General features: G+C 37.8%; 1 protein-coding gene and 1 pseudogene across 9 annotated transcripts in view; both read right to left on the reverse strand.

Moving 5' to 3' along the window:
• The window catches only part of EHBP1 (EH domain binding protein 1), a 324,049-nt gene that overhangs the window by 132,678 nt on the left and 170,475 nt on the right, over positions 1–20,896 (reverse strand). The gene's annotated exons all lie outside the window — the stretch shown is intronic.
• Positions 2,269–3,167, reverse strand: LOC118668955 (annotated as a pseudogene).

The raw sequence follows: 20,896 nt of genomic DNA on the forward strand, positions 1-20,896 counted from the left end.
TAATAGCAAAAAGAGCACTGTTGCTAAAAAAACAACAGAACAAAATATATTATATCAGAGTACTGGGAGACATTCCTCTGCCCATCTCTACTGCCTCCTATGCATTTTGCTGGCTTGTCCAAAAATGAAAAGTCCTGACTGCTCTTTATCAGGTCATTCTTTACAGAAAAGCACACAGCCTTTAAGCACGAGGTAGCTTCTCCCTCTGGGACAAAGAACAGGCTTGTTTAATGATTGATATAAAAGTGGGGATTCCCCCAAGTGCAATGTTCTTTAGCTGTGATACAACCCCACTGTGTGTGCAGCATGCATTTGACCCTTCATGTGATCCCTATGGGACTTAGTCACAAAGGAACCGACAAAAACATGCCAATGCTCATGCTGTGAGTAATAAAGTCCTTTGTCTCTGACTCAGGAGTTTTATGTCTTCATCCAGCATCCATGAAACATTAACAGGCTACTTGATTACCTTACAAATAGAACAAATCCCCCACACCTGATGCATTTTATTTATGTCTACTTGAAAGCTTATTTAACACACATGCAAAATACATGTGTTAATTTTACCAATACAGTTTGAATTCATAAAATAGTCACATATTATCTCAAGTCAGTTGAATAGGAGGAATAAAAGACTTATGAAAAATCTGACTGCCTTTAACTTGCAAAGTAGTTCTCTAGTGGATTTTCTTTTCTTAAATTGAGATGAAAGACTGTGAGCCCTAACATTATATAATTTTACAATGACTCCTTTGTAAAAATCCTTTGGGGTCAGTCAATTTCTAAAAGAGAATGTAGACATTTTAGAATTACTATAAGCAAAAAAACCCCCAAAAAACAAAAACGCAAAATATTTCCAACTATTAGGTTAAAATATAGGGATTATGATATCCTTAAAAAACAAATAAACAGCAGTAGATGGGTAAGTCAGGAGTGTGAGACTACAAAGAAAATAAATACACAGAAAAAGAAACTCAAGAGAGAATGAATTAAGATATAGCATGCTTATATTCTAAATCTGGTTTTTTTTTTTTTTTTTGGTTTTTTTTACATATACTGATTTGTTTTACCAGAAAGCTCCTACTCCTTTTCATCAACATTTAACCCATTTGCAAGAACATGTGAATAGGCCAATCCTAGCTTATTAGGAGAGTTATATCCATCTCTATTTTAGTCATATTGTTCTGCTATGCAATTTTGCCAAAAACATTCTTATTTGCCAGGACATTCTTGTGGCTTTTCAGTGACACTACCTGTATCTTATATAATCTAACAATTATTGATCCATAGTACAGGGAAGAGTTGCTGCCCTTAAAATCACATATATTTAACCATGTAATTTCTTTTTATGGCATATTTTTCTATAAAAAATGAAAATAATAAGCTTAATTCTCCTGTAAATTTAGTAACTAAACCATATACAGACTGTTATGAGGGAGAAGCTATGTTCAAAAGGATATATAGCATAAGAAAAGGACACAGAATTGTGGTTCAGAGCATACACAGACTTTGGAGTAAGATCTCGGTTTGAGCCCTAACCCTCTCACTTAATATTTTCTTTAATGATATATAAATAACATTTAGGCTGGTTTTCTATTCATGGAATTTTCCTTACCTATCATTTTTATTGTCAGTCATTTTAATTCCTATATAGTCCAACTTGTCAACTTTTTATCTTTCCTGGTATCTTTGCTTCTTTGGTTTCAGGAAGTTATTTTCTCTCCAGAGATTTGGTAAATAATATGTTTTCTTCTTTTTAAAATATATTTTTTAATTTAATGTTTTAACACTTTCCTCTCTGTAGAATACATTTTGGTGAATGGCATGAATTGAGGTTCCAAATTATTAGCCTAATATCATTTTCTGAATAGCATTTCTGTGATGCTTTCTTTATTGTATATTAAATTATTATGTAAGTGTATATGCATGTCTGAATGAGATCATGTTATCTCTGGGCTAGACATTCTGCTTCAGTAACCTGCTCTTTTTAGCAGTACAATTGCTATTTATTTTGTTAATCCTCACCAGAGGAATTTTCCCCCGTTGATTTTCAGAGAGAGTGGAAGGGAGGGAGGATGGGTGAGAAAGAGAGAGAGAGAAACATCGATGTGAGAGACACACATCTATTGGTTGCCTCCAGTACGACTCCTGACCAGGCTGGAGATTGAACCTGTAATCCAGTTAAGTGCCCTTGACTGGGAATCGAACCTTTGACGGTGCACAGGCCGACATGCTCTAACCACTGCCTGCCAGGGCAGTACACTGCTATTTTTTTTTTTTTTAAATTTCTGGCCACAAGTTTATTTAACACAAAATAATCCCCTCAACTTTACTGAGGTGGTTGACCACACCCATAAACAAATCTGCCTCTAAACTGGAATTTGGTTGCTGGCCCAGGCCTGGCCTGAGCTTTCTTGTTGGCACCAGGGGGCACAGCATTCCTTCTGTATGTGTCTCAGTCAGCTTCCCCTCATTTGAGTCTTGCAGGATGCTCACTCCCTGCTAGTCTCACGTTAGCTGTGGTGCAAAGTGGCACGCAGGATCTCCGGGAGCAGGTGGAAGTGATCACAGAGATACTGGATGCCCTTTCTGGGAAGTCACAGTAGAAATGTCTCCAGGCAAACTGTTCCTTCATGCCTCATAATCTGAGAAACTGTATGGCCTTCATTACTTGAAGATTAGGCATGTTCTTGTCTGTCAGCTTGGGGTGTTCAGGCATGTGAACATCCTCTTGGCCACCATCACTCCCTCCTTAAAAAGGAGTTAATAAACGGAAATCTGGTTTTTCTTGGAAATCAATATCATAACGGCTGCTTTGTCTGAGGCCAAAACTGGAGTACATTGCTATTTTATAATGTGCATTAATATCTTGTAGGGATAATCAAATGTCATTAACCATCATCTCTTTTTAAAATGTTTTTTAAAAATTAGCCTTAAACATTAACTTTTTTCTAAGTAATTTTGGAATCATTTTAATACTATCCCAAGAAATATTCTGTTTGCAGTTTTATCATGGTTACGTAAAATCTATTAAGTATCTAGGGAAAATGGATACATTCACAATATTTAATATTACTATCTAAGTAAAATTATATAGGTAAAATGCCAAGATGGTCTTAACCAGTATGCTATCTCATTCAGTACTTCTTCTTTTATTCTTTTTTTTTTTTTTTTTTTATTAGTTAAGGTATTACAAATGTGTCCTCATCCCCCCCATTAACCCCCAACCTCCCTTCTTTTATTCTTAATATTAGAAAAAGTAAACAAAAAAGAGAAAACTAAAATCCATGTAAATGGCATGTGTATCTTTTTAATATTCAGAGCAAATCTATTTTCCTATAACTAAATATTATTGAACTTAATTTAACTTAAGTGTTAGCTATGTTACCAACTTATAAATTAGTAAAAATAAATGGTAGGCATTTACTTTAATGAACAAATTTAATTATAAGATTCCTCGAAGCCCTGGCCAGGTAGTTCCGTTGATTAGAGTGTCGGCCCTATACTCTAAAGATTTCAGGTTTGATCTCCAGTCAGGGAACATACAAAAAATAACCAATAAATGCATGAATAAGTGGAACAACAAAACAATGTTTCTTCCTCCCCCCTCTCTAAAATCAATTAAAAAGAAAAGATTCCTCTTCTCTGAATGCATATAACCTGAATTTCAAAAACAATCTTTAAAAAAGATTATAATCAAAATTTGTGTGAGGTCAAATTATAGCAATAAGGCTCTTATAAAAGAAACACTTTTTAAATGGTAATACAGTGGGGCCTTGACTTACGAGCGTCCCAACTAATGAGTTTTTTGAGATACCAGCTGTCTCTTGGCTGATTTTTTGCATTGAGTTGACAGAGTAATTTGAGTTAATGAGCTCCTTAACAAGATCGGTCTCAGAACGAATTAAACTCGTAAGTCAAGGCCCCACTGTACCATAGTGAATTTTTATTTTTTTATTTTTATTTTTTTATATATTTTATTGCTTTTTTTACAGAGAGGAAGGGAGAGAGATAGAGATTTAGAAACATCGATGAGAGAGAAACATCGATCAGCCGCCTCCTGCACATCTCCCACTGGGGATGTGCCCGCAACCCTGGTACATGCCCTTGACCGGAATCAAACCTGGGACCTTTCAGTCCGCAGGCCGATGCTCTAACCACTGAGCCAAACCGGTTTTGGCCCATAGTGAATTTTTAAAAATACACATACAGACTACCTAAAACATAAATAGAAGAGAAATCCTGACCTAGCAATATTAACCATTGGGAAAGTATATATTTTTAGATATTTCCAAGAGACACATTTAATTTATATATTAGTAACTCAAGAGAATATAATAACTCACATATTAATATAGTATTGAAGGAAATACTGACATTATTTATCCAGCCTTTCTGCAAGCTATGGCCTTTACTGGACCAGGTAAATCATATTCAATTATAGATGCAATTCTTTTTTAAAAAAATAAATATATTTTTATTGATTTCAGAGAGAAAGGGAGAGGGAGAGATAGAAACATCAATGATGAGATTCATTGATTGGCTGCCTCCTGCATGCACCCTACTGAGGACTGAGCCTAAAACCCGGGCATGTGCCCTTGACTGGAATCAAACCTACTCTTCAGTCTGAAGGCTGATGCTCTATCCAGAGCCAAATAGTCTAGGGCCAATTCTTGACTAAATTAGCAATATAATTTTATAATATTAGGATGGTGACTTGAGCTTTCATTCTCAAGTTTAAAAATTTTTTTAGATTTTTAAGAGGCAGATTTATAAAAGTATAATTTACATACAACAAAATTCACCCTCTTAAAGTATATACAGTTTGTTGAATATTCTTAATTACCTTATTCTCTAATTTGAGCCAGTAATTAGCAGCTTATTCCTGTCCTTTCTCTGACCTCATTTCAGCACTTTTGCTTACTGAATATATAGACTATAAAAGCAAATAAAGATGGTTTATTTAATGCATTTCCTAACATTGATAATTTGGGAAGATTGATTACACATTTCAAAATAAAGCCTAAACTGATTCAGCACAAATTAACTCAGCACGACATTTGGTTTTATTTTTACAGATCATATTAATATGTTTTTGCAGGAAAACTTAGAAAAATTAAAGAACTAATGAACTAAATTCACAGAAAATTTTTTCCTAAGAATCCTTGTTATTATTTTATTTTTCCATCACTATTTATCCCCTCTATATCCTCCTCCACCTCCACCCACATCCTGCAATCACCACACTGTTGTCCATTGTCCATATCCATGAGTTCTCTCTCTCTCTCCTTTTTCTTTTTTTGCTAAGAATCTTTATTATATTGCTGGTTTACTAATCAAAACTCATACCGACAAAATAGAAAGAATAAAATGTCTGAAGATTTCCAAGGAAACAATTATAACCTTTAAATAATAGTTTTTTCAAGTGATTTGATTATGAGATTTTTTACTGTTGTATTCTTGGATACATTAAGGCTTAAACTTTTTCCATTATCATTTAGCTCTATATAATATTGAAAATGATTTATCCAATAGCCATAGTTAAACTTAAGAGATTTAAAAATGATTTAGTTACACTCTTTAATCTAAATAGGCAACATGCCTTGATTTCAAAGGTTTGACTCTTTCTAGGAATTGTCATGTTGCCCAAATTAGCTTATTATTAAGAGCTTTGTTGTTATAAAAAGAGAATAAAAACATGCAACAAAAATTTATCCAATCTCTCTTTTTTAGTCCTGTAATTATTATAAGCCATTTGATTTATTTGCCATGAATTCATTTACCTAGGAAAATCATACATAATGTTCCAGCTACAAATTAAGTACTGGGTGGTTATGCTTTACTATATGACAAGTAAAAGCTTGCGAAGAAAAGGAGAGGCATAAAAGCATGGCAAGCTTCACTACCCTATAGTGTTATTAACGAAACATATTTACTGCTTTGGGTAAAAAGTAAAAGTAGCTTCTAGCTGCAAAACTTTGTATTAATGCTTAGTGTGCCATACTATTTAATTGAAAGATTCTTAATTAAACGTGTCCCACCAAAAAACCTCACCAAATTGCATTTGCCACCAAATGACTAATAAGTACACAACAGTTGGAAACTGTCAAAATATTTTACAGCTCAATTGTAATTACCAACCAAGTCTAAGCATGCCCTGAGTGGGCGTTAACTACATCTTGGGGGATTCAAAACATTAAACAGCAGTCTTTTTTCTTTTTTTTTCTATTTGTTTCTGATTTATGCATTTGAAACTCTGGAGTAACTCCAAAGACTTTTGTTGTTCTTGGTGAAAAATCAGCAAAACATCAATATGAGATATAATAATTGATCATTTTTATAGATTCACTAGTAATAAGAGCCTTTTAAAAACATCATCTGGCTAATCTCTTACCATCATTGAACATACTGATTATTTGGTTATTTGTTTTTGAAAATGTTATTATAACTGATCTTAAGACAGAAGTTTTTTCTGTCATGCCATCACAATAGATGTAGCCAAAAACAAATTTGATGGTGTGATTATGAAGGAATGTCAATATGGAAGTACAGGTGGTGAATTTCCAGAGGGGAGAATGCAGACATCGTTTACCATTTGAAGTAAGACAGAATCCCGCCATTCTTCCCTTCTCTCCTGAAAATGTACCACGCAGTGGAATTCAGCTCTAGGCTCTGTGATCATTTAAATTTAATATCTCTTATCAATAGAAAAGAACTGAGATAATTACTACTGACCATAAGCACAGATAGAATAATACTTCCACCAGGTATCATTATCCATCCACTATTCTTACTATTAGAATTTATCACAGAATTTCAAATTTAAAATGAAATTATATTATTAATTTAAAATGTGCTTTAAGCCCTAACCGGTTTGGCTCAGTGGATAGAGTGTCGGCCTGCAGACTGAAGAGTCCCAGGTTCGATTCCGGTCAAGGGCATGTACCTTGGTTGTGGGCACATCCCAGCTGATGGATGTTTCTCTCTCATTGAGGTTTCTAACTCTCTATCCCCTCTCCCTTCCTCTCTGTAAAAAAATCAATAAAATATATATTAAAAAAATCTTTTAAAAGTTGTGCTTTTAAAATTAACTATGGTTACACAGGAAGCTTCAATTATACTTGTCTTATCTTAAACTGAACAATGGGCACAAAAGTATTAATTGTAAAGGATCCTTTTACCTTTTTATACGACTGAAAAATTCCACTGAAAATCACAAGAAAAGAAACCCAGAAAGCAGAAGTTACAGATGCTATCAACTGTTTAAGCATAGTTATTTAATAAATGGATTCCAGGTTACCGGCATCCAGAGATCGGCTACTAACCTGGAAGCAATGGCTCTCAAGCAGCGTGACTACGTGAACTCAGAGGAGCCCTTCTTCTCCCCACAGAAAGCAGATCCAAGCAACAGCGGCCTCCTGATCACCACACACTTTGTCTGAGGAACAGTTGCTGTGTGTGAATCCTCCCTCCACCAGCCAGAAGAGCCACCACAGCTGTGAACAGCACCTACCAGAGGAGCTGCTGCCAACTGAGGAGCTGCTGCTACCACAACCGCCCAAGGAGCAACCACAGCCCGAGGAGCCACTGCCACCCAGGGAGCAGCCACTGAACGACTCAATACCTATATATGTCGGTGAGATCAAACATGGGTAGACAAAGAAAGCCCCAAAGGAAAGAAAAGGAGGACTCGCCTGGAAAGCAGCTAAGTGATACAGAGGCATGCAACTTGACAGAAAAAGAATTCAGAGTAAGGGTCCTAAAGTGCATAAACCGGATGGAGGAAAAAATCAACAACATATACAAGAAGCAAGAAGAAACAGATGAAAAAAATCAACAACTTAAGTAAGACCCAAGAAGAAATGAAGAGTGATGTAGCTGCAATAAAAAACACCACTGAAAGTATCAAGAGTAGACTAGGAGAAGCGGAGGACCTAATTAGTGAATTAGAGGACAAGGAAGCAAAACACATCCAAACTGTACTTCAATTGGAGAAAAAAATTAAAAGACAGGAGGGTAGTCTAAGGGAGCTTTGGGACAACATGAAACGAAACAACATACGAATAATAGGGGTGCCAGAACAACAGAAAGAGGAACAAGGATTAGAAAACCTATTCGAAGAAATAATATCAGAAAACTTCCCTGAGGTGGGGAAGAAAAAAGTCACGCAAGCCCAGAGAGTCCCAAACAAGGTGAACCCGAAAAGACCCACACCAAGACACATCATAATTACCATGGCAAATGTTCAGGACAAAGAGAGAATCTTACAGGCTGCAAGAGAGAGACGGAAAGTTACATACAAGGGATCTCCCATTAGATTATCAAATGATTTCTCAACAGAAACACATCAGGCCAGAAAAGAATGGATGGAAATTTACAGTGATGCAAAGCAAAGGACTGAATCCAAGAATACTCTATCCAGCCAGGCTATCATTCAAAATTGAAGGGGAAATAAGAAGCTTCACAGACAAAAAAAGGCTAAGGGAGTTTATCACCACCAAGCCAGCAATGCAAGAAATGCAAAAGGGACTGGTGTAAAAAGAAGAAATAAAAAGCTCAGAAAGAAAACAGCCACACACAAAAAAAGAAATGGCTACAAACAAGTACCTTTCAATAATAACTTTAAATGTAAATGGACTAAATGCTCCAACCAAAAGACATCAAGTGGCTGAATGGATAAAAAATCATGACCCATACATATGCTGTCTACAAGAGACCCACCTCATTAGAAGGGACTCACACAGACTGAAAGTGAAGGGATGGAAAAATATCTTTCAGGCAAATGGAAAGGAAAAGAAAGCTGGGGTAGCAATACTTAGACAAAATAGACCTCAAAGTGAAGGCCATAACAAGAGATAAGGAAGGCCACTTCATAATATTAAAGGGATCAATACCACACGAAGATATAACCCTGGTAAACATATATGCACCCAATGCAGGAGCACCCAAATACATAAAAAAACTCTTGGAAGATATCAAAGGAGAGATCGACAAAAATACAATCATAGTAGGGGACTTTAATACACCATTGACACCACTGGATAAATCCTCTAGACCAGGGGTGGTAAACTTTTTGACTCGAGGGCCAAAATGGGTTCTTAAACTGGACCGGAGGGCTAGAACAAAAGCATGGATGCAGTGTTTGTGTAAACTAATATAAATTCAAAGTAAACATCATTACATAAAAGGGTACGGTCTTTTTTTTTTTTAGTTTTATTCATTTCAAACGGGCCAGATCTGGCCCGCGGGCCATAGTTTGCCCACGGCTGCTCTAGACAAACAATCAGCAAAGAAACAGCAATCCTAAATGACTCACTAGATCAGATGGACTTAATTGACATCTTCAGAACACTTCACCCCAAAGCCCCGGAATATACATTCTACTCAGATGCTCATGGGACAGATTCAAAAATAGACCACATATTGGGCCACAAGCAAAGTATCCCCAAATTCAAGATGATTGAAATCATACCAAGCATCTTCTCAGACCACAAGGGCATAATATTAGAAATAAACTACAATAAAAACAACCCAAAATACTCAAACACATGGAAGCTGAATAGCATGTTATTAAATATTGATTGGGTTACCAATGAGATCAAAGAAGAAATTAAAAACATCCTGGAAACTAATGACAATGAAAACACAACTCCAAAACCTATGGGACACAATGAAAGCAGTCCTGAGAAGGAAGTTTATAGCTCTACAGGCCTACCTCAGAAAACAAGAAAAAATGGTAGTAAATCATCTAACTCTACAACTCAAAGAATTAGAAAGAGAGCAACAAGAAAACCCCAGAGTGAGCAGAAGGAGATAATAAAGATTAGAGCAGAAATAAATGACATAGAGACCAAAAAAAACAATACAGAAAATCAATGAAACCAAGAGCTGGTTCTCTGAAAGGATAAACAAGATTGACAAACCTCTAGCCAGACTCAGCAAGAAGCAAAGAGAGAGGACCCAAATAAACAAAATCAGAAACGATAGAGGCGAAATAACAACAGACCCCACAGAAATACAAATGATTGTTAAAAAATACTATGGACAGCTCTACTCCAACAAACTAGACAACCTGGAGGAAATGGACAAATTCCTAGAAAAATACAACATTCCAACACTCAATCAGGAAGAATCTAAAAATCTCAATAGGCCAATAACTATGGAAGAAATTGAAGCAGTCATCAAAAAGCTTCCAGCAAACAAAAGCCCAGGACCAGACGGCTTCACAGGGGAGTTTTACCAAACATTCAAGGAAGAACTAAAACCTATCCTCCTCAGACTACTACAAAAAATTCAAGAGGAAGGAACACTTCCAAGCTCATTCTATGAAGCCAGCATCACCCTAATACCAAAACCAGGTAAAGACAACACAATGAAAGAGAATTACAGGCCAATATCCCTTATGAACATAGATGCCAAAATCCTCAACAAAATCTTAGCAAATCGGATCCAGCAGTACATCAGAAAGATCATACACCATGACCAAGTAGGATTTATCCCAGGGATGCAAGGATGGTACAATATCCGCAAAATAATAAACGTGATACATCACATAAACAAACTGAAAGAAAAAAACCACATGGTCATATCAATTGATGCAGAAAAAGCATTTGACAAAATCCAACACCCATTTTTGATAAAAACTCTCAGCAAGGTGGGAGTAGAAGGATCATACCTCAACATAATAAAAGCCATATATGACAGGCCCACAGCCAACATCATACTCAATGGACAAAAACTAACACCATTTCCCCTAAGAACAGGAACAAGACAGGGATGCCCACTCTCACCACTCCTGTTCAACATAGTACTGGAAGTATTAGCCATTGCAATTAGACAAGAAGAAGAAATAAAAGGCATCCAAATTGGAAAAGAGGAAGTAAAACTGTCCTTATTTGCAGACGACATGATATTATACATACAAAACCCTAGAGACTCCATCAAAAAACTACTAGACTTAATACATGAATTTGGCAATGTAGCAGGATACAAAATTAACCCCAAGAAATCTGAGGCATTTCTATACACCAATAGTGGACTTTCAGAAAGAGAGATTATAAAAACAATCCCATTTACCATCGCACCAAAAATATTAAGCTACCTAGGAATAAATTTAACTAAAGAGGTAAAAGACCTCTACTCAGAAAACTACAGGATGTTGAAAAAAGAGATAGAGGAAGACATAAACAGATGGAAGAACATACCGTGTTCATGGATTGGTAGAATCAACATCATTAAAATGTCCATACTACCCAAAGCAATCTATAAATTCAACGCACTTCCCATTAAAATACCAATGGCATACTTCACAGATCTAGAACGAACTCTCCAAAAATTCATCTGGAATAAAAAAAGACCCCAAATAGCTGCAGCAATCCTGAGGAAGAACAAAGTAGGTGGGATCTCAATACCAGATATCAAGCTGTATTATAAAGCCACTGTTCTCAAAACTGCCTGGTACTGGCACAAGAACAGACATATAGATCAATGGAATAGAATAGAGAGCCCAGAAATCGGCCTGAACCAATATGCTCAATTAATATTTGACAAAGGAGGCAAGAACATACAATGGAGCCAAGATAGTCTCTTCAATAAATGGTGTTGGGAAAATTGGACAGATATATGCAAGAAAATGAAACTAGACCACCAACTTACACCATACACAAAAATAAACTCAAAATGGATAAAGGACTTAAATGTACGATGGGAAACCATAAAAATTCTAGAAGAATCCAAAGGCAACAAAATCTCAGACATATGCCGAAGCAATTTCTTCACTGATACAGCTCCTAGGGCACTTGAAACTAAAGAGAAAATGAACAAATGGGACTACATCAAAATAAAAAGCTTCTGCACAGCAAAAGAAACCATCAACAAAACAACAAGAAAACCCACTGCATGGGAAAACATATTTGCCAATGTCATATCTGATAAGGGCCTAATCTCCAAAATTTATAGGGAACTCATACAACTTAACAAAAGTAAGATAAACAATCCAATCAAAAAACGGGCAAAGGACCTAAATAGACACCTTTCAAAAGAGGACATTCAGAAAGCCAAGAGACATATGAAAACATGCTCAAAGTTGCTAATCATCCGAGAGATGCAAATCAAAACAACAATGAGGTACCATCTCACACCTGTCAGACTGGCTATCATCAACAAATCAACAAATGACAAGCGCTGGAGAGGATGTGGAGAAAAAGGAACACTCGTGCACTGCTGGTGGGAATGTAGACTGGTGCAGCCACTATGGAAGACAATATGGAGTTTCCTCAAAAAACTAAAAATGGAACTCCCATCTGACCCTGTGATCCCACTTCTAGGAATATATCCCAAGAAACCAGAAACACCAATCAGAAAGGATATATGCACCCATATGTTCATAGCAGCACAATTCACCATAGCTAAGATCTGGAAACAGCCTAAGTGCCCATCAGTAGATGAATGGATTAGAAAACTGTGGTACATCTACACGATGGAATACTATGCTGCTGTAAAAAAGAAGGAACTCTTACCATTTGCAACGGCATGGATGGAACTGGAGAGCACTATGCTAAGTGAAATAAGCCAGTCAATGAAGGAAAAATACCACAAGATCTCACTCATTCATGGTTAATAGAGACTATTATAAACTTTTGAACAATAATAGATACACAGGCAGAGCTGCCTCAAACAGATTGTCAAACTGCAGCGGGAAGGCCGGGGAGAGTTGGGGGGCAGGAGGGAGGGGGGTTAGAGATCAACCGAAGGACATGTATGCATGCATATAAGCATAACCAATGGACATAAGACACTGGGGGGTAGGGGAGGCCAGGGGATTGTCAAGGGCGGGGGGGGAAAAAAAGGACACATATGTAATACCCTTTGTAATACTTTAAGCAATAAAAAAAAAAAATAGATTCCAACAGGATCATAATGTGAGTTAACAAAAAGATTTTTAAAAAATTAAATGAATTTGAAGTCCTATATGCTTCTCAGGAGAACCATAATCACTAAACTATTATGACCTCAATTAGATGTAATGTTCAAACAGAACTGGAAATGCCTATTACTGCTGCAAAATAGTCAGAGTAGCTGAATGGATCACAGCTGGAGATGGTGAGAATGTTTTTTTTTAAAGACATTTTCACACTGAATACTTAGATACAAAGTCTATGGAAAAAAGAAATGTATATTCCAGTAATATTATGCAGGCTTCTGTCTCCAACTTTTATTGCATGCCAGTATCAGGGGGGTGGAAAACAGACATATTATCATAGGTAAACATTTATTTATATACTAGAGGCCCGATGCACGGATTCGTGTACCGGTGGGGTCCCTCGGCCTGGCCTGCACCCTCTCGCAATCCGGGACCCCTCGGGGGATGTCGGACAGCTGGTTTTGGCCCAGTCCCCACAGGCCCGATCCAGACAGGAGGGAGCCTATTCCTGTGCCTTGAGTGTCTGTCCCCTGGTCATCAGTGGGCGTCATAGTGACCAGTCGTTCGGTCATTCAGTCACTTAGGCTGTTATATAGAGATTATACACATATACTGCTGTATATTATAAAACATATACCACAAGCGAAAGTTTAAAAAAAAATAAAGTTAGCAATGAAAACATTTTATTTAACTTACTTATAGTATAAAAACCAATTTTTCCTCATTATAAAAAAGAGCAATGTGATAGAAAAGGCTTAGTGATTTTTTAAGATGTTGGTTTAATAACTTAAAGGTATAATTCTAAAGTGCCGGGGTCTAACCCCAGCAGGTCCAGGGGTCCCCAAAGGTGTGGACGGAGTCGGCGAAGAAGGAATGACACAGAGACAGCGTTCAGTTGATCAGCAGCCTAGCCAGGATCTCTAGCCAGGATCTCCAGCCAAGTTCTGGTCTGGATCTCCAGCGAAGTTCTGGCTAGGATCTCCAGCCAGGTTCTGTGTCCATGTTCTCTTGCTAGGTTCTCCAGGATCTCCAGCCAAGTTCTGGTCTGGATCTCCAGAGAGGTTCTGCTTCAGATCTCCAGCCAGGTTCTGTAGTCAGGTTTAGTCCAGGATCTTTTGCCATGTTCTCTCCAGCGAAGTTCTTCTGTCTCTAGAGAACGTTCTGTGTAGGTTCTGTGCCTAGGTTCTGTCTCTCTTGGTTCCGTATTCTAAGTTCTGTGTCTTACTGTCTTATTACATCTGTATTTATACCAGTTGATTCAATCCTATCAATCTCTATTACAAAGGTTAGGGCGTTTCTTATCTCCATTCCAGGGAGTAAAGATTATGTAGCTTAAGCATGATTGTTCGTAGTTAAAGTGATTAATTACCCACCTGGCACTAGTTAAGAGGTTTTATTCCCTCCCTAACTTCAGGGGAAAATCCCTACCTGGGGAAACAACCTTTCTCAGAGAGGTGACCTTGGTTAAAACACATAGTGCCAAGAAGGTGAGCAAACATATTAAGAACAGTATGCCATATATGCCAGGTCCCTTGAAACAGCAAGCATGGACCGGCTCCCGGCAAATTCCCCCTTTTTTAAAAGCAGGCATTAAAAAGAAAAACCTGAAATGCTCTCTTGTATCCATTTTAAGAGTAGGATTGGCGCTTTCCGCTATTACCTGAGTCCTGATCTATCACCCCAGGGAGAGCTTGCCAATCCTGCACTTTCCCGGGGTGGAAAGGCTGCAGTGGGGTTAAGGATAAGGCTCCTTGGGCCTACCTCCTCCCATGCCTTTACACTTACCTTTCCTTCCTCAGAAAAGCATGGACATACTTCTTGTATAAAACGTTCTGTCTGACTGGGAGTAACCTTAATTCCTCTGCTAGCAAGCATATGTGTTAAAAGATCAATACTGAGTCTTATTTCTTTAGACTCAGTATGGCACATCTTCTTAATCTAAAGATCAATACAGAGTCTTCTTTCTTTGGACTCAGTATGGCACATCTTCTCAATCTAAGTTCTGTACTATCCACCTTCTTACCCTACTTATCCTCTATAGGGGGGTCTGTAGCACCCTGGTGGAGTCCTATCCGTCCCGAGTGTGGGGGTTTTCAATGGGGGGGGGGGGGGCTTACCTAGGGGAATCCTGTTCCAGGGCTTCCCAAAGGTGTGGACGGAGTCGGTGAAGACTATCCACCCTCTCCTACGGTGGAGTCCTATCCATCCCGAGAGTGGGGCTTACCTAGGGGTCCCTGTTCGGGCGCCAGATGCCGGGGTTCAGCCCCAGCAAATCCAGGGGTTCCCAAAGGCTTAGACGGAGTCGGCGAAGAAGGAAGGACACGGAGACAGTGTTAAGTTGATCAGCAGCCTAGCCAGGATCTCCAGCCAGGATCTCCAGCCAAGTTCTGGTCTGGATCTCCAGAGAGGTTCTGCTTAGGATCTCCTGCCAGGGTCTGTGTCCATGTTCTCTTGCTAGGTTCTCCAGGTTCTCCAGCCAGGTTCTGTAGCCATGTTCCCTCGCTAGGTTCTCCAGCCAGGTTCTGTCCAGGTTCTCCAGCCAGGTTCAGTCACCAGGTTCTAGTCAGGTTCTCTTGCCAATTTCTGTAGTCAGGTTCAGTCCAGGATCTTTTGCCATGTTCTCTCCAGCGAAGTTCTTCTGTCTCTAGGTTCTGTGTAGGTTCTGTCTTCTTAGTTCTGTGTTCTAAGCTCTGTATTCTAAGTTCTGACTCTTGCTGTCTTGTTACATCTGTATTTATACCAGTTGATTCAATCCTATCAATCTCTATTACAAAGGTTAGGGCGTTTCTTATCTCCATTCCAGGGAGTAAAGATTATGTAGCTTAAGCATGATTGCTCGTAGTTAAAGTGATTAATTACCCACCTGGCACTAGTTAAGAGGTTTTATTCCCTCCCTAACTTCAGGGGAAAATCCCTACCTGGGGAAACAACCTTTCTCAGAGACCTTGGTTAAAACACATAGTGCCAAGAAGGTGAGCAAACATATTAAGAACAGTATGCCATATATGCCAGGTCCCTTGAAACAGCAAGCATGGACCGGCTCCCGGCACTAAAGTGTATATGTTGATACCTGATTTGAATGTCTGTCATAACTGAAAAAGATATATCACAAAGATACACAAATCTAAATGCAAAAAGTACATCACTGGCTATGCTTACTCAATCAAGATACTCATTTTTCAATCCCATCTACCAATTATGCAAAAGATTTGTGTTGATATTCACTTAGTTTCTATTCCCGAATGTCAATTAATTATGGTTAAAACACCACTAATAATTTTTTTTTGGACTTTAAAACAGGTTAGAGCCCAACTGGCATGGCTCAGTGGTTGAGCATCAACCTATGAACCATGAGGTCACGGTTCGATTCCTGGTCAGGGCACATGCCCAGGTTGTGGGTTTGAACCCTAGTGGGGGCGTGCAGGAGGCAGCCAATTAATGATTCTCTCTGATCATTATATTTCTATCTCTCTCTCCCACTCCCTTTCTCTCTGAAATAAATAAAAATATATTAAAAAAATAAAATAGGTTAGAAAATGCAGGTTCTTAAAGTGTATTGCTTTGAGAGTTTACATAGGTAACACAGGTTTTGTTTTTAGCTACAAAATAATATGAAAATATTTTTGTAGTAGACACTATAGACTGGCTGCTAACCAGCATTCATTCTCATGCCTGCTTCCAGTTTAAAAGTAGGCACAGAACCTAAATAGATATTTCTCCAAAGAGGACATACAAATGACCAGTAGACATTTGAAAAGATGCTCAATGTCCTAATAATCACAGAAATGCAAATTAAAACCACAATGAGATATCACCTCACACTTGTCAGAATGGCTAACATCAATGAATCAACAAACAAGTGTTGACAGGGATGTAGAGAAAAGGGAACCCTGTGCGTTGTTGGTGGGACTGCATATTGGTGCAACCACCATAGAAAACAGCATGGTCTGGCCTGCATGTCTCAGTGGTTGAACATCGACCTATGAATTAGGAGGTCACAGTTCGATTCCTGGTTAGGGCACATGCCCAGGTTATGGGCTTGATCCTCAGTGTGGGGTGTGAAGAAGTCAGGTGATCAATGATTCTCTCTCATCATTGATATTTCTATCTATCCCTCCTTCCCCATTCTTCTCAGAAATCAATAAAAATATATTTTAAAAATATAAAAATATTATTTAAAAAAAGAAAACAGTATGGAGGTTCCTCAAAAAATTAAAAATAGAACCACCCCTGACCCAGCAATTCTGGGTATCTATCCAAAGAAACCCAAAACACTAATTCGCAAAATATGTGCATCTCTATGTTCATTGCAGCACCACTTAAAATAGCGAAGATATGGAAGCAACCTAAGTGCTCATCAGTAGATGAGTGGATGAAGAAGATGCGCTACATACATACTCAATGGAATATTACTCGGCCATAAAAAAGACTGAAATCTTACCATTTGTGACAACAAACAGATCTAGAGGGTATTATGCTAAGTGAATTAAGTCAGACAAAGACAAATACCATATGATTTAACTTGTATGTGGCATCCAAAGAATAAAATAAATGAACAAACAAAACAAAGAGACTCATAGATACAGGGAACAAACTGATGGTTGCCAAACTGATGGGTGGGGGCTCAGTGAACAAGATGAAGGGATTAAGAAATACAAATTGGTAGTTACAAAATAGTCACAGGATGTAAAGCACAGCATAGGGAATCCTATATAATAAAAGGCTAATATGCAAATAGACCGAATGGCGGAACAACTGGTCGCTATGACATGCACTGACCACCAGGGGGAAGATGCTCAATGCAGGAGTTGCCCTCTGGTGGTCAGTCTGCTTAAACAGGGGGAGTGCTGCTCAGCCAGAAGCCAGGCTCACGGCTGGAGAGCGCAGCATCAGTCCTGGAGCCTCTCCTGCCTCCGTGTCAGTCGGACATCCCCCAAGGGCTCCCGGACTGCGAGGTGGTGCAGGTTGGGCTGAGGGACCCCCCACCCCGAGTGCACGAATTTCGTGTAACAGGCCTTTAGTATAGTCAATAATATTTTAATAATTATGTACAGTGTCGGGTGGATACTTGAAATACTGGGGGGGGGGGGGGGGGTTATTTACCAAAGTATATCATTGTCTAACTACTATGCTGTACACCTGAAATTAATATAAAATAATACTGAATGTCAAGTGTAATTGAAAAATAAAAAATAAAAATTTTTAAATGCTTCACAGATGTCATTTGAGCTAGACCACTGAAAGATGAGCTGGTCTTCACCAAAGCCTGGCCAGTGGTTGAGCATTGTTCCATGCACCAAATGGCCACCAGTTCAATTCACAGTTAGGGCAAATGCCGGATTGCCCCCTTTGTCCCCAATATGGGAGCGTGTAGCAGGCAGCTGATGGATGTTTCTCTTCCACATTGATGTTTCTCTCTTTCACTCCCTCTCCCATCCTCACTCTCTAAAAAAATCAATGAAAACATATATATTAAAACATTGATCGACACTCAACCACTGAGCCACATCAGCCAGGCAAAACATTTAAAAAAACATACATATGCTTTCTCATTTAAATACATACATACATACATACATACATACATACATACATACAAAAACTCTGAAACTTCTAATGCCTACACAAATGGATATCTGGCTGAATCGGGCTCATTTCCAAGGCAAAATCAGAAACAAAGACAGATCTAAGCCCTTAAAAGTCTCAGGCCTGCGATTAAAGTCAGAGGCAAAGGATACAGCCAGAGATGATAGAAAGCAGCCGTTCTTGAAGTTTTTCATTTTAGGACTTTTTTTATGCTCTTTAAAAGTAATTATTGAGGACTCCCAAAAAGTTTTATTTATGTGGATATATCTACTATGTTTACTATGTTAGAAATTAAAACAAAATTTAAAATATTATTTTAAAAAAACCTTACATGTTAATATCTCTATGAAAACTCTATTTCCCAAAGAAAAATAATAAAAAGAACGGTGCTATTCCACATTTTTTACAAATCTTTTTAATGTTTGGCTTAATAGAAGACAGCTAGATTCTCGTATCTCCTACTTTCAATCTGTTAAAATGTGTTTTTTAAAAACAATTTATATTGATTTTTAGAGAGAGAGGAAGGTGGAGGGAGAGGGAGAGAGAGAAATAATGCATCAGCTGCCTCCTGCGTGCCTACTAATGGGGACTGAGCCCGAAACCCAGGCATGTGTCCTGACTAGGAATTGAACGGCAACATTTTGGTGCACTGGATGACATCCAACCAACGGAGCCATGCCGGCCAGGGCTATGACTTGTTTTTTTTGAAGTAAATGAAGAAAATCCAGCACACAAATATATTACTATAGCTGGAAGGGCAATTTTAAAAGCTTTTTCAGACAATTGTGGATATTCTCCTTTGATACTACAACTCATAAGTGGTAGTTTCTTAAAGTTTAGTTGCTGTGTAAAATATGAAACCATATTGATGACTTTTTTCAAACTCTGTTATACTAAATCCATTGCTCTATCTTGCACTTTGAAATGAATTTTTATCTATGCATAATTTTGAAACATCATCCATTGGCCATTTGGAAAATACTTATTCCCTGAATTATACAATCTTCCAAATGTTGAAACATTTCATTATATATCATTAAAAATGGTTACATTTCTTAATCTCATCACAAATCTCTTCAGGAACGTCTTTTAAGTATTGGGAAGATCTTAAGCTTAAAGTGGCAGATATGAGTTTTCAAAAATTCTAATTTTTGCTTGAAAGCTCTAATTTTATCATTGGCAACAAAATACTGTCAGTTGTTTCCCTTGAAGTGACACGCTCATTTTGTTCCTTTTTGAGAAAATATTTACCAAATAAGCAAGTCAATATAACCATAGCTTGTCAGTCATTCTTTCAAATGGTGTTCTTGGATGCAGGCATCTAACCAACTTACAATTCAAACCAGCAAAAGCTTTCTGTGGTTACAATGGTAGTACTCTAATGTGGAGTAGAAGTGTTTATGCATTCTCCCCATTTTGCTACACAGAATATTAGAAGAATGTGTACTCTATTAAGATTTAATAAAATGAATGTTTTTTACTAACTTACCAAGGATTCTGAGTGAAACTGTGTTTTTTGTTTGTTTGTTTGTTTGTTGTTTTTAATGACAGCGCATGGCCATCAAGAAAGAACACAATAACTACTACAGTTTGATGCCACTGCCTTGATTCATGGTAGTGCTAGTGGTTTCACCCACTATTGCTTTTGCCCAATCTGTACAAATGTCAACACAGTGATAAAAGCAAATAATGCCTTGCTATTATTATGAAAATGTCCTTTTCTGCACAAACCTATCAAACCATCTCATGAGGACCTCCACAGACACTTTTGGAACACCTAGGAAAGAGGATCAGCATCAAGGCAGATATTTACTCATTTATTCAATTATGGCATTTATTTTTGTAAAGGCCCTCGACCAGGAACTAGATTCATCTTAGTGATGAAATGTTCTCTAGTAGAGGTGGACCCAAGATTGAAACTAATAGAAACTAAGAGTGGGAATTCCCCACAATTCATACTTTTTATGTATTCAAATTAGAAATCTAGATAGTTGTGGTTTTACATTATTACATAATAAATGCTAGAAGAAATCAATGGCAATTTAAAGTGCACTGATAATTTTTAATAGCTTTTTCTGTATTGAAGTTAAATCTTAAAAGTGTGCAAGGAATTAATACAGTGATACAATATAGCAAAATAGATATTGTGTACTCAATTAATAGATATTGAAGAGTACTAAAAATGATTTGAATTGTTGGATCCTTTCCTATTTTTTGTTTGCAAATCAGCAAGCAAGCAGGCTTGGGAGTACTATGGAAGCAGTGTGCTTGGTATACAAAGCAGAAGATGCTCCCACTGCTATCTGGCAATCTCCCTTCCTTCAGGAACACTATGGGGTAGATACTGGAGAAAATGAGCATTCCCTGTAACTGTTATTCCAACCATGT

This window comes from Myotis myotis, unplaced genomic scaffold (genome assembly GCF_014108235.1).
Source record: "Myotis myotis isolate mMyoMyo1 unplaced genomic scaffold, mMyoMyo1.p scaffold_m19_p_14, whole genome shotgun sequence".
Taxonomy (NCBI): domain Eukaryota; kingdom Metazoa; phylum Chordata; class Mammalia; order Chiroptera; family Vespertilionidae; genus Myotis; species Myotis myotis.